Raw genomic sequence first — 12096 nt, forward strand, 5'->3', positions numbered from 1 at the left:
CCACTGCCGCGAGCCCAAATCCAAACCTGACCTGGAGGCACAGTCTCGCGGGCTCTTGCTCCCTGTGCCCAGTAGCAGTTTGAGTCCGGGACACTCCCCAGGGCCATCTGGGGCTGCCCAGGCACTACAGCCAGCAGAAGATGCTACTGGTGTCCCTGATGTTTGGTCATTTTCAATGCCAATAACTAAGCTACAATGGTTCTCCCACACCTGGAAGCTGATGAGTAATGAGCACTATTAATGCTTATTTCAAATGCAAAAAAACCTTGAGATAATGTACTAAATTGTTCAGAAGGTTGTTTTCTTAGTAGAATGCTACAGGATTTTCTTTAGCCATCCGGAGTTCCTGCCTTCGTCCCAGTGCCGGTAAAGACCAAGGTGGAAGAATTTCCAGTGTTGCTGAAAACCGGACGAGACTTCGGCTGAGAAACAGACGAGACTTCGGATCAAGCTAGCTGCCTGCAGAACTTACCTGGACTGTGATTTAAGCTAGCTGCCTGCAGAACTTACCTGGACTGTGATTTACCTGGACTGTGAGTTAATCTATTGAGACACTGCTTTACCTGGACTGAGACAACAAACTGTAATCTACAACAAATTGTAACTCGGTATCTTTGCTAACAGTGTCATTGCTGGTATAATTTTTCCAAGGGCTTCTTGCATGGAGCCATCAATTGGCTTGGTATTGTGGCATTTTGTATCCTCCCTTTCTGTTTGTAGCAGGTTATTTATGGTGTTTCTGTAAAAACCACTATGGTCGTTATTTAAATTAAACAAAAGGGGGAAATGTTAGAGTCTGTAAACAAGTCAAAATAACACCTGGCATTTTGCCAGGGGAATGTTAGAGTTCGTAAACAAGTCTGGATGGTGCCTGGCAAAATGCCAGAGGGAGTGGTTTGAGAAGTAACAAAAGCGAGCCATTAAGTGTGGAGATTCCTTATTGGTTGACTGATGTATCTAGTTTATGCTAATTAGATAAGCTGTGTGGAATGTATAAATACTGCTCCTGTCCTGCAATAAACGGCTCCTACTCCTGCTGTATCAACGTACACAAGTTGCTCGTCACCCCCCTGATTATTTTGCTGCAGCCAGCAGGACTGCGGCAAACGAGGACTCTTTAAAAGAGAAGGGGTGAGGGGAGGCACCCAGATTACAGCTTTAGGTAAATTCCACTTATGGAGGACATTGGGAAAGTCGGAGGAATTGAAAATCGAAACTTCAGAGCCACTGTGACGCGGCAGAGGCAGGAAGGGTGTTCCTGAGCCCTCGGTGCCGGGTCTTCCCAACAGTCTTGAGCCCTCAGGTGAGCGAGGGGAAGGAGCCGCGGAGCAAAAGAAAGGCGAGCGGCGCATCCACGTCGGGGTCTCGCTCACCAGGAGCCACGCTGTCTTTTCCTCCGCGGCTCCTGCGCCTTTCCTCCAGGGCCCTTCCTCAGCCTGCCCTCAGCCTGCCTCCGTTCTAGAGACGCAGCAAGTCTCGAGTTGGACGGACAGCAAAACGGGACGACGAGCCAGCCAGGAGTCGAACCTGGAATCTTCTGATCCGTAGTCAGACGCGTTATCCATTGCGCCACTGGCCCGCGGCGGGAAGACCTTGCAGTTACGAGACCCTCGGGTCCTCCGCGGCTCTTCGGTGCCGGAGGAAACGGTTCTCCGCGGACGCCTCCGAGACACGGCGAAGCACGACCCCGAACGGTGCGAGAAAAGCATGTTGTCTTGCGTTTTTCTGGCATAATGTACACTCACGTAAAAATGTCTCTTGAAGACATGACCGGTAGCGAACGATCCGCGTTATTTTTAAATGACGTGTTGCAGTCTTTTCTTCCTGTTTAAAAACACACAGTGCGATCCCTCACCGTGGGCAGCTCTCTGTGAAACGAACGGCCTTGCAGCTCAGTGGGTAGCTGCAGGCAGCGGACATGTGTTCCGAAAAATACCTAGGAATACAACTTAATAGAAGTACCATACATTTTTAAGAATTACATCTGACATAAAAACTCAACTCAGGAACGCATTTACTAAAGTATAAAATCGACTTAAAATTTGCTAAAGCAAAAATGGCTAAAAATGTAGGTAGGCCTGTTAAGGAGACGAGTTTCTCACGGGTTTGAAAAGGAAGAAGAAGCCAAACGCAGGGTGTTGCCTCGGTTACCGAGGGGGCTGCTGCCGGGAGGTGAGAATTGAACCGTCCTACAAGAGGAAAGCCACCACTCACAGAGGCAATCTGTGAGAAAACGCAACCGCTGTGAGCAGGATTTGAACCTACGCGGGGATACCCCATTGGATTTCGAGTCCAACGCCTTAACCACTCGGCCATCACAGCCCTTGACACTGTGGGTTGTACACATTACACTGAAGACCACCATAAACCATTTGCCATGTAGCATGAACGGGATCAGACAACATCCACGGGAAGGCCAGTTCCACGCCCCTTAGGTCACAGCAACCACCACCACCACCAACAACAACACACATATTAAAAAAAAACAGCAGACCGACTTTCTACAACATTTGCGATCTATTCTGTTGGCCTGCGGTGTGTCAGTCACTGTAGAAATAATGATTGCAAAACAAGCAAGAATCCTTCTATAATAGAACCCATTATCTAGTGGTAAATAGATCCACCGTCGACGCCGGGAACTGCTAGAGTACCAGATAAATGTAGTAATCTCTGCACAGTAGGGTCCCTAGCGGCTAAGCGGCTTCTGCTTCTGGCTGGTGGCAGCTCTGTGGCTCCCTGCTCCATCTCCACCAGTCTTTCCCACATTCGCTCTTTACTCCTGAGCCATAGTCGGCTGAGACTCACACTTTTAGGCATCTCTTATTGGCACTTCTTGCCTCTCTCCCTCCCTAAGGTTTCCACCCCAGTTTCCACCTCCATTTCTGTATTTGTCACCTTTTGTCATTTGTGTAGTTCTCTCTCCCTTTCAAGCAAGAGCTCCTGGGATATGCACCAGTGTCTTAATCTTCACTTGTCTTTACTTTCTGACTTGCTAGGCATGGAAAACTTATTTGGTGCACAGTGCAGCTTTGTTACTTGCACACGTATCTGTTGCTTGAACAAATATCCACAGCCTCAATCATTTTTTCCCTGTTCCACCCTCCTACCAAGGTCCTCTCTTCTCCCTCACCTGGCACATGCCAGAGTCACTGCCTAGCCTCACTCTCGACCCCCCTGCCTCTGCATCTGTACTTCTCTGTCTGACCAGCTGATTGTGGCCAGAGAAAGCACACAATTGGCTGAGTGGTCTCACTAATTCAGGACAGTGTCTCTCAAATAGTCTTCAGGGCTGATACATCACTGTATCCTAAGACACTAGATCATCCCACCCCACTCCTGCTGTGAGTGCCTATTTATGACCTTCCCTAAGCTCAAAGCCCAACCCCTCCTCTCTCATCTTCATGTTCAATTGATGACTTTGCTCCCTGTTTCATTGAGAAAATTAAAGCAATCAAAAGTGGCTTCTACGAACATCTACCATTACCCCATCCCTGCCTCATCCTCTGTAGAGATGCTGTGTCCTGTGCTCTTGTGGAGGGGACCAGTAACTTGCAAATGCTAATACTGTTTCCCAGTCACAGCAGCAGCTTTTAGTCCTTCTTCTTCTTGTGACACGTTCTTTACCTGACTTTAGGGTAAAATTCCCATTGTCTTCCACTTAGTGATGTACATTAAACCTTCTTCAACAGCTTTTCATGATTTGAGGGCTCATTGCATGTTGTGGTGAATAATATTCCACTGTATCCATTTGCATACTGAAGGACAGCTGTTGGTGATTATAAAGCTGCTATAAACATGTGTGTACAGGCATTTGTGCAGCTGTGTTTTTAGCTCCTTTGGTTAGAGGCCAAGGAGTGTGATTGCTGGATTGTATGGTAAATGTATGTTTAGTTTTGTAAGAAATCGTCCAGCTGTCTTCCAAAGTGGCTCTGACATTCTGCATCCCCCCAAGCAATGAATGAGTTCCTGTTGCTCCACATCCTTGTCAGGGGTTGGTGTCATTGTTCTAGTTTTGGTGGTCCTGACAGGTAAGTAGTGGTATCTCATTGTTTTATCTTGCATTTCCTTGATGATGTATGATATTCACATGCTAATTCGCATTTTGTATATCACTTTAATGAGATGTCTGTTAAGATTTTTGACCCATTTTTAGTTGGTTTGTCTGTGTTTTTATTTTTGTGTTTTTAAGGTTCTTTGTATAGTTTGAGCCACAGTCTTTTGTTTGAGATGCCTTGCTTATCTTCTATGGCTTGTCTTCTCTTGATGTTGTTTTTAGTACAGCAGAAATTTTTAAAGTTAATGAGCTTACCAATTATGTATTTCTCCACAAGTCATGCCATCAAGGTTTTTTCCTGTAATCTTCTAGGAGTTCTGTAGTTTTGCCTTTGACATTTAAGTTCATGATCTATTTGAGTTGTTTTTGTGAGTGGTGTAAGGTTAGTGTTTGGATTCATTTATTTTTTGCATGTGGATGTCCAGGTTTTCCAGCACCATTTGTAGAAAAGACAAATGGTCTTTGCTCCATTGTGTTGCCTTTGTTCCTTTGCCAAAGACCAGCTCACTGCGTGTGCAGGTGTGTTTCAGGGCTTCCTCTTCTGCTGCACTCAGTTGTGTCCCCCATTCCTTCTCTTTCCTCACCTATTTCTTGTCCATCTCCTTTACCAGGCCCCTGCTGTGTCACCCTCCCCAGGACAGCTGTGTCTTATTTTAATATGTGTGTGATCAGCTCCTTACCTACGCCAGGCCTTGTCTTCAATATCATCTCAGTGGTGAATTACACCCCAACATTACATTAAAAAATAAGAAACTCCTCCCATTCCAGGATTTTCCCTCCTCATTCTTTATTTTTTCTCCACACCACTTATAATCATCTTTTAAACACACTATATAAGTTATCTCTTTTGAGTATTGTCTGTCTTCCCTATGAGAATGCAAACTCTAGGAGGGTGGGGGTTGTGTTTAATGCTAGATTTCTGGAACCCAAAAGTGTCTGGCAGATGGATGACACTACTTCTCCCTACCATGTCAAAATCATCTTTAAATGGTTGCTTAGTCTCACTCTCTAACTACCAGTGTCTTTTTATAGACCCTTTCTTCTCTCAGAAAAGTGCAATAGAGAGGAACACTTTAGTCTGACACACATGGGTATAAGTATTGGTTCCAATTTCTACAATTGTGTGACCATGGGCAAGATATTTAACTTATTTAGCCTTTCCTCAGCTTCTGCATCTGTAAAACAGGTTAATGACTGTAAACAACAATTGTACTAACTACTTAGACTTTATTCATTTATGAAAGATCTTAAATAATTGATTTAATAGCTAGTAATAAATGATAATTATTAGTATAGTTCTGGTGACTTCTTTCCCATTATTAGTTTCAACAGCATGGTATGTAAACTTCAGAGATATGGGTTTGGGGAATTCGAAAGTACATCCATGTCCAACCGGATACTAAAGAAGACTAAGTGCTGTGGAGCCAGGAATACCATCTGAATTACATCTCACATACTAGCGCCACATGTTGGTGAGGTCAGTTACCCTTCAAGCCTCCAGGTCTCAACTTAAAATTAGGAAAATAAATTTTTTCCCAGAGAGTCATGGTAAGGGCTGTTTTATATTCAGCCCGAATCCAGTAAGTGTCTAGTATGTTGTAAGCACTGAGAATTCATTGATGAACAAGAACAGACACGAAAGAAACAGAAAAGAAAAAGAAAAAGAAAAAGAAAAAAAAAAGGAACAGACACTGCCCCTGCCCCTCATGTGACTTACATTCCAGGGAGATGGACAGGAATCTGGTAATCGCACTGATACATGTAGGCTGTGCAAGAGAAGGAAGCCCGTGGTGCCACCAGGAATCTGGGACTTTCACTAGGGAGTTTAAGGAAGTAAGTTCTCAGTAAGTAACGAAGCTGAGATCTAACCATGAGTACGAGACGAGTAGGCAAAGGCAAGGGCTGTGCTTTTCACCTGGAAGAGGCTCCAATGCCAAGTTCCCTAGTGACAGGGAGACCTCTTAGAGCGACCCCTCCCACCAGCTGGGAGCACAGCCTGCAGAACTGGCCGTGGGCCGACTACAGGCCGAGAAGCGCTCAGCAGCCGGGCACGGAGCCGCTTCACGCGCACACACACACGAGTATTGCAGAACACAACGTCCATAAAATGTGCAGTATTTTCACGCTCTTAGTGTCATTTTCTGCCTTCTTCTCTCTCACGTCAAAATACCCGGGATCTGAGGTCCGTTGTGACTTAAACTCCAAGGAAATCAATCGCATTTCCTTCAATGGGTTGGGAGAATTCTCGGTGTCACAAAGTGTTAGAGTCTGTAAACAAGTCAAAATAACACCTGGCATTTAGCCAGGGGAATGTTAAAGTTCGTAAACAAGTCTGGATGGTGCCTGGCAAAATGTCAGAGGGAGTGGTTTGAGAAGTAACAAAACCGAGCCATTAGGTGTAGAGATTCCTGATTGGTTGACTGATGTATCTAGTTTATGCTAATTAGATAAGCTGTGTGGAATGTATAAATACTGCTCCTGTCCTGCAATAAACGGCTCCTACTCCTGCTGTATCAACGTACACAAGTTATTCGTCCCCCCCCTGATTATTCTGCTGCAGCCGGACTGCGGCAGATGGTGGCCCGTTACGGGGAGCCCCGGGACACTCGGGGGTAAGTGACGAAAAAAAGCTGCCCGTCCATAGATAGGACGGGGGCAATCTGCTCGTCCCTAGGCAGATAGGGCGAGAGGAAAAATGGCCATTTCAAGAAAATGGAGAAGATTGATACAGTATGTTTGTGTCTTGTTTTGTCTCAGTGTATTGTATTGTCTTTGTGATGAAAATATGGAAGGGGTGAGAAGTAAATTACTAAGGGAAGAAGGCACCCCAGTGGAACCAAGAATAGTTAGGGCATGTGTTGATAAGAGCCCAGGAACTCTAGTCAGAAAGAAAAAGAAAGTTCAGAAGAAGAAGGATTATCAGGAAAAAAGTTGCAGCAAAAGGCTATTACTAAATACTTTTCGTTACCGGAGGGTGCGTGAAGCGGAGAGGCGGCTGCCGAGTGTGCAAGCCGGTCACAGCGCAGCAAGGATTTTCCAAGAGGCGGCGGCGACTGGCCCTTCCCCGCCTCCTGGCCGGGGAGCTGGCTCTTCCACTGCCGCGAGCCCAAATCTAGACCTGACCTGGAGGCACAGTCTCGCAGGCTCTTGCTCCCTGTGCCCAGTAGCAGTTTGAGTCCGGGACACTCCCCAGGGCCATCTGGGGCTGCCCAGGCACTACAGCCAGCAGAAGACGCTACTGGTGTCCCTGATGTTTGGTCATTTTCAATGCCAATAACTAAGCTACAATGGTTCTCCCACACCTGGAAGCTGATGAGTAATGAGCACTATTAATGCTTATTTCAAATGCAAAAAAACCTTGAGATAATGTACTAAATTGTTCAGAAGGTTGTTTTCTTAGTAGAATGCTACAGGATTTTCTTTAGCCATCCGGAGTTCCTGCCTTCGTCCCAGTGCCGGTAAAGACCAAGGTGGAAGAATTTCCAGTGTTGCTGAAAACCGGACAAGACTTTGGCTGAGAAACAGACGAGACTTCGGATCAAGCTAGCTGCCTGCAGAACTTACCTGGACTGTGATTTAAGCTAGCTGCCTGCAGAACTTACCTGGACTGTGATTTACCTGGACTGTGAGTTAATCTATTGAGACACTGCTTTACCTGGACTGAGACAACAAACTGTAATCTACAACAAATTGTAACTCGGTATCTTTGCTAACGGTGTCATTGCTGGTATAATTTTTCCAAGGGCTTCTTGCATGGAGCCATCAATTGGCTTGGTATTGTGGCATTTTGTATCCTCCCTTTCTGTTTGTAGCAGGTTATTTATGGTGTTTCTGTAAAAACCACTATGGTCGTTATTTAAATTAAACAAAAGGGGGAAATGTTAGAGTCTGTAAACAAGTCAAAATAACACCTGGCATTTAGCCAGGGGAATGTTAAAGTTCGTAAACAAGTCTGGATGGTGCCTGGCAAAATGTCAGAGGGAGTGGTTTGAGAAGTAACAAAACCGAGCCATTAGGTGTAGAGATTCCTGATTGGTTGACTGATGTATCTAGTTTATGCTAATTAGATAAGCTGTGTGGAATGTATAAATACTGCTCCTGTCCTGCAATAAACGGCTCCTACTCCTGCTGTATCAACGTACACAAGTTATTCGTCACCCCCCGATTATTCTGCTGCAGCCCGACTGCGGCAACAAAGAGCCCACTGACACAGGGCCGAAGGGGGTGGCCTTGGCAGACTGCGTCCTGGCTGCACACCCGCAGGTCGCAGTCTCCACCAGCCGCGCGGTCCCTCAGAGCAGGAGCAGAGTTTAGAGGAGGAAACGAGTTCCCTGGTGTGGTTAGGAGGGGTTTTCGCCCCCCTTCTGGAGGACGTCCATTTTTAGCAAAAATAGGTGATGAAACAAGTTTGCTACCGGTTAAAACTCTTTCCCCAGAAATGGCCGGGCGCCCTCCTTTCTCTCGGGACGGTTCCGCCGCATCCTGGGGAGCTCGGATGAGGCCAAGGTCCGGCGGCGGGGCGCCTTGGGCTCAACCGCGAGACCAGGCCGGCGCTCAGCGCGGCTCTCGGGACTGGAGAGGGACGCCCCCACCCCCTGCTCGCAGCGTCCGCTCACCCCGGGGGACGCTGTCCTTCGCGTGGCTGCGGCTGCCCCTCGAGGCCAGTTCCTTTCGGACAGCTCTTCGGCTGGACTTCCTCGGCCCACCGCGGCGTACACAGCAAAAGGATGACCACCGCTGTTTCCGCCCGGTTTCGAACCGGGGACCTTTCGCGTGTTAGGCGAACGTGATAACCACTACACTACGGAAACGCGCTGCTCAGGGAGCTTTTCTGAAGGCAAATGAGTATTCTTTGCTGCCCTGGCTTGGTCCAGAAACTGTTTTCCTTGCAGAAAAATCTCTGCTCACAGCGCTGCTGCCCCCTCTGGTTTTCGACTTGGTGAAAGGAAAGGTATCATTCGCCAGGGACCGGTATTTAGCAGCAGAGACCCATTCGCCAAATGAACCACTCTCAACTTCATGGTGTTCACGGCAGACCCCTGCGGTGGTTGCAGGCAGCTTGGAGAGGGGATTTCGCCCCTCGGAACCGAGTGGAGTGGCCATGATCTTTGGGAGCAATTCAAATATTGAAGCTCCGAACAGAAAGAAATTAGACTGGGGATGTGTGAACGGAAAGAAATGGGAATGCATAGGGTGGATAGGGGAAGAAGGGATGGTCTTCTAAAGAGGGGAAGGTATAAGTTAACCTGAAAATGATGAGAGAAATTGGAGAGGTTAGGGATAAACCTCTCCACCTACTGAAGAGCTTTTGTTTTTATCAAGGTGTAATTGACATACATTAAAAAGCACAGGTCTGTGAAAAAATGTGACATCCCACTGAAGATTCAACTCTGTAAACACCAAGATTAACGTAAGGAAATCTATAATTATTCAAAGCCACATTGAAATGGCTTAAGTCAAAGATGAAGACATCTTAAAAACAGCTGGAGAGAAAAGATTACATTTTAGGTTAAAAAATTTAAATTGAACAATAAATATTAATTTATTGAACTAATAGTTGAATAAATGTTAATTTATATTTAATAATATAAATTTGATGATTTATATTACAGAAGGCAGAAGGAAAAAAGAACAGGTAAGTCAAATAGAAAACAAACAATACAATGAGGGATTTAAATCCAATCATATAAATAATTGCATCAAATGTAAATGGGATAAGGCATTAAAAAATGTTGTCAGACTAGGTAGTGAAATACTAAAAAAGTAAAGAGGCAATGCAAGCTGAAAATAAGAACACAAATAGGTTAAAAGCAGTGATGGGTTGTAAAATCACCAATCATGAAAAACTGATGTAGATATATCAATATCAGACAGTAGACTGAACAGCCAAAGGCCAGAGATAAAGAGGGATAGTACATAATGACAAAATGATCAGTTCATCAGGAAGAAATATTGATTTTTATATCAAGCCAATTGAGAGACTAAAACAACAAAATAGAAAATAGCAACCCACAATCATGGTTGGCGAGTTTAAAGACACCTCTGACTAATTGGTGAGCAATGGGAAGAAAAGAGGAAGTTGGCTGTGATAGATACCCAGGAAACTCTACCTAATCAGCGTCTAGAGCGTCATAACCAACACGACAGAATGCACACTATTGTCAAGTGCACAGGGAAAATCACCAAAATAGGGCCATAGAGAAAGACTGGACAAAAATTAAAGGATTAAAATTGTTTAAAAAATCTGATTTGTAACAACAACAGAGTTAAAGTAGAAATCAGAAGCAAAAAAGATAATTAAAAAAATCCCAGATATTAGGATACATTAAAAACTACATTACTAAGTAACCCCCATTTTAAAGTAAAAGTACCATTATCGCCAGAAAGTATTTTGCACTGAAAGAGTGAAAACGCCACACAAAACTAGAGTAGCACTGAGAAGGGAAACAGGTTTAAATGTGGAGGTGGCCGAGAGAAGGAGTTGACCCCTAGGAAGATGTTTGTATGGTAAGTTAGCATCTTAGCTGTGTTGAGAGCGGATTTAGACCACCAAAGCTGAAGACAGGGGAAGAACAAAGTGGGTTATTTCAGATGGAGATGAAGAAGATAAACGGGGGCTCAAATAGGGACAAGGGAGAAGACTCCCCCAGAAAGTTGCAGCAGGACTTTGTGGAGGGAAGGAGGGGAGGTCAAGCGTAAGCAGGGTTTCTCACAAGATTGCTGAAGAGTTTAGTTAGGGGTGCTGTGCTAGTGCGACCCAGGTGGAGATGGACCTTATACACTTGAGATTTCACTTGGGGATTAGGGATTATTTGAACTGCTCAGCTCCAGACCAGCAGACAAGATCCATACAGTGAAAGAAATTCTGAGAGACACGGGAAATGTCCGTGTTGGGGAACATCCAGGTGCTTGGGTTTTTTCCTTGTGTGAAGGCCATGGTTAAGCTGCGTGGGGGCAAGGGCCCTTCCCCATCTCCTCCAGGCACGCCCCAGTCCATCCTCCAATCACCTCACCTGGAGCTGACAAGTTTCCGGTGATATTCAAATCAAATCGCTAAAGGGTATCCACACCAGCGCCCAAAGTCAACTTTTAGATTCAGCCAAGAGCTGTGAGAAGATTCGTTGGAATTTCCAAAAGCACAAGGTAGCGAAAGGCCCCGCTGGGATTTGAACCCAGGATCTCCTGTTTACTAGACAGGCGCTTTAACCAGCTAAGCCACGGAGCCAGCCCCAAGGCCCTCCCTTCGTTATGCAGTATTTGAATATGATTTCAGACTTTTGTAAATGATGTCACTTCTAGAAATTAATTCGTCAGATCATTCGAAAACAAAAAGGGGTAAATACTGCCGTCAAAATCCAAAGAGAACTTGAGTTTCTAAAGGGAGGATATGGAGAAGAGATTGAAACGACTACCTCCCTGGGGAGGAGTCATGCTCCTGCATGGACACTGGACCACCCTCACCTCTGTTGGCCAGGCAGGGGCCTTGGCTGAACCCCAAAGGGAAAACGAATCGGCGGCTTAAGCATCCCTGTGTTTCAGCTGGCCTGCGCTCTTCTTCAATGTGGAGAAGGAGGGCTCTCCTCAAAGCTTCGCATCTGACACAGGGATGCTTCAAGGACTGAGGGTGTGAGGTGCACCTGTCAGCGCTCTGTCTGACCCCACCCGCCGTGTTAGAGTCTGTAAACAAGTCAAAATAACACCTGGCATTTTGCCAGGGGAATGTTAGAGTTCGTAAACAAGTCTGGATGGTGCCTGGCAAAATGCCAGAGGGAGTGGTTTGAGAAGTAACAAAAACAAGCCATTAAGTGTGGAAATTCTTTATTGGTTGACTGATGTATCTAGTTTATGCTAATTAGATAAGCTGTGTGGAATGTATAAATACTGCTCCTGTCCTGCAATAAATGGCTCCTACTCCTGCTGTATCAACATACACAAGTTATTCGTCACCCCCCGGTTATTTTGCTGCAGCCAGCCGGGCTGCGGCACTGCCGAGCTCCAGGCACCTGGCGCCCAGCCTCTGGCGGTGTGCCGCCCCCCCCCCC

General features: G+C 45.8%; 4 non-coding genes across 4 annotated transcripts; all 4 read right to left on the minus strand.

The window, feature by feature from the left end:
- Positions 1–1506: 1506 nt before the first annotated feature.
- Trnar-acg lies at positions 1507–1579 on the minus strand. Its single transcript has one exon. It is a non-coding gene; the product is annotated as a tRNA-Arg (tRNA).
- A 661-nt stretch (positions 1580–2240) lies between these two features.
- Trnas-cga lies at positions 2241–2322 on the minus strand. The gene has a single exon. It is a non-coding gene; the product is annotated as a tRNA-Ser (tRNA).
- A 6470-nt stretch (positions 2323–8792) lies between these two features.
- Trnav-aac lies at positions 8793–8865 on the minus strand. Its single transcript has one exon. It is a non-coding gene; the product is annotated as a tRNA-Val (tRNA).
- Positions 8866–11205: 2340 nt separating this feature from the next.
- On the minus strand, positions 11206–11279 carry Trnat-agu. Its single transcript has one exon. It is a non-coding gene; the product is annotated as a tRNA-Thr (tRNA).
- Positions 11280–12096: the final 817 nt, after the last annotated feature.

This window comes from Marmota marmota, unplaced genomic scaffold (assembly GCF_001458135.2).
Source record: "Marmota marmota marmota unplaced genomic scaffold, marMar, whole genome shotgun sequence".
NCBI lineage: Eukaryota > Metazoa > Chordata > Mammalia > Rodentia > Sciuridae > Marmota > Marmota marmota.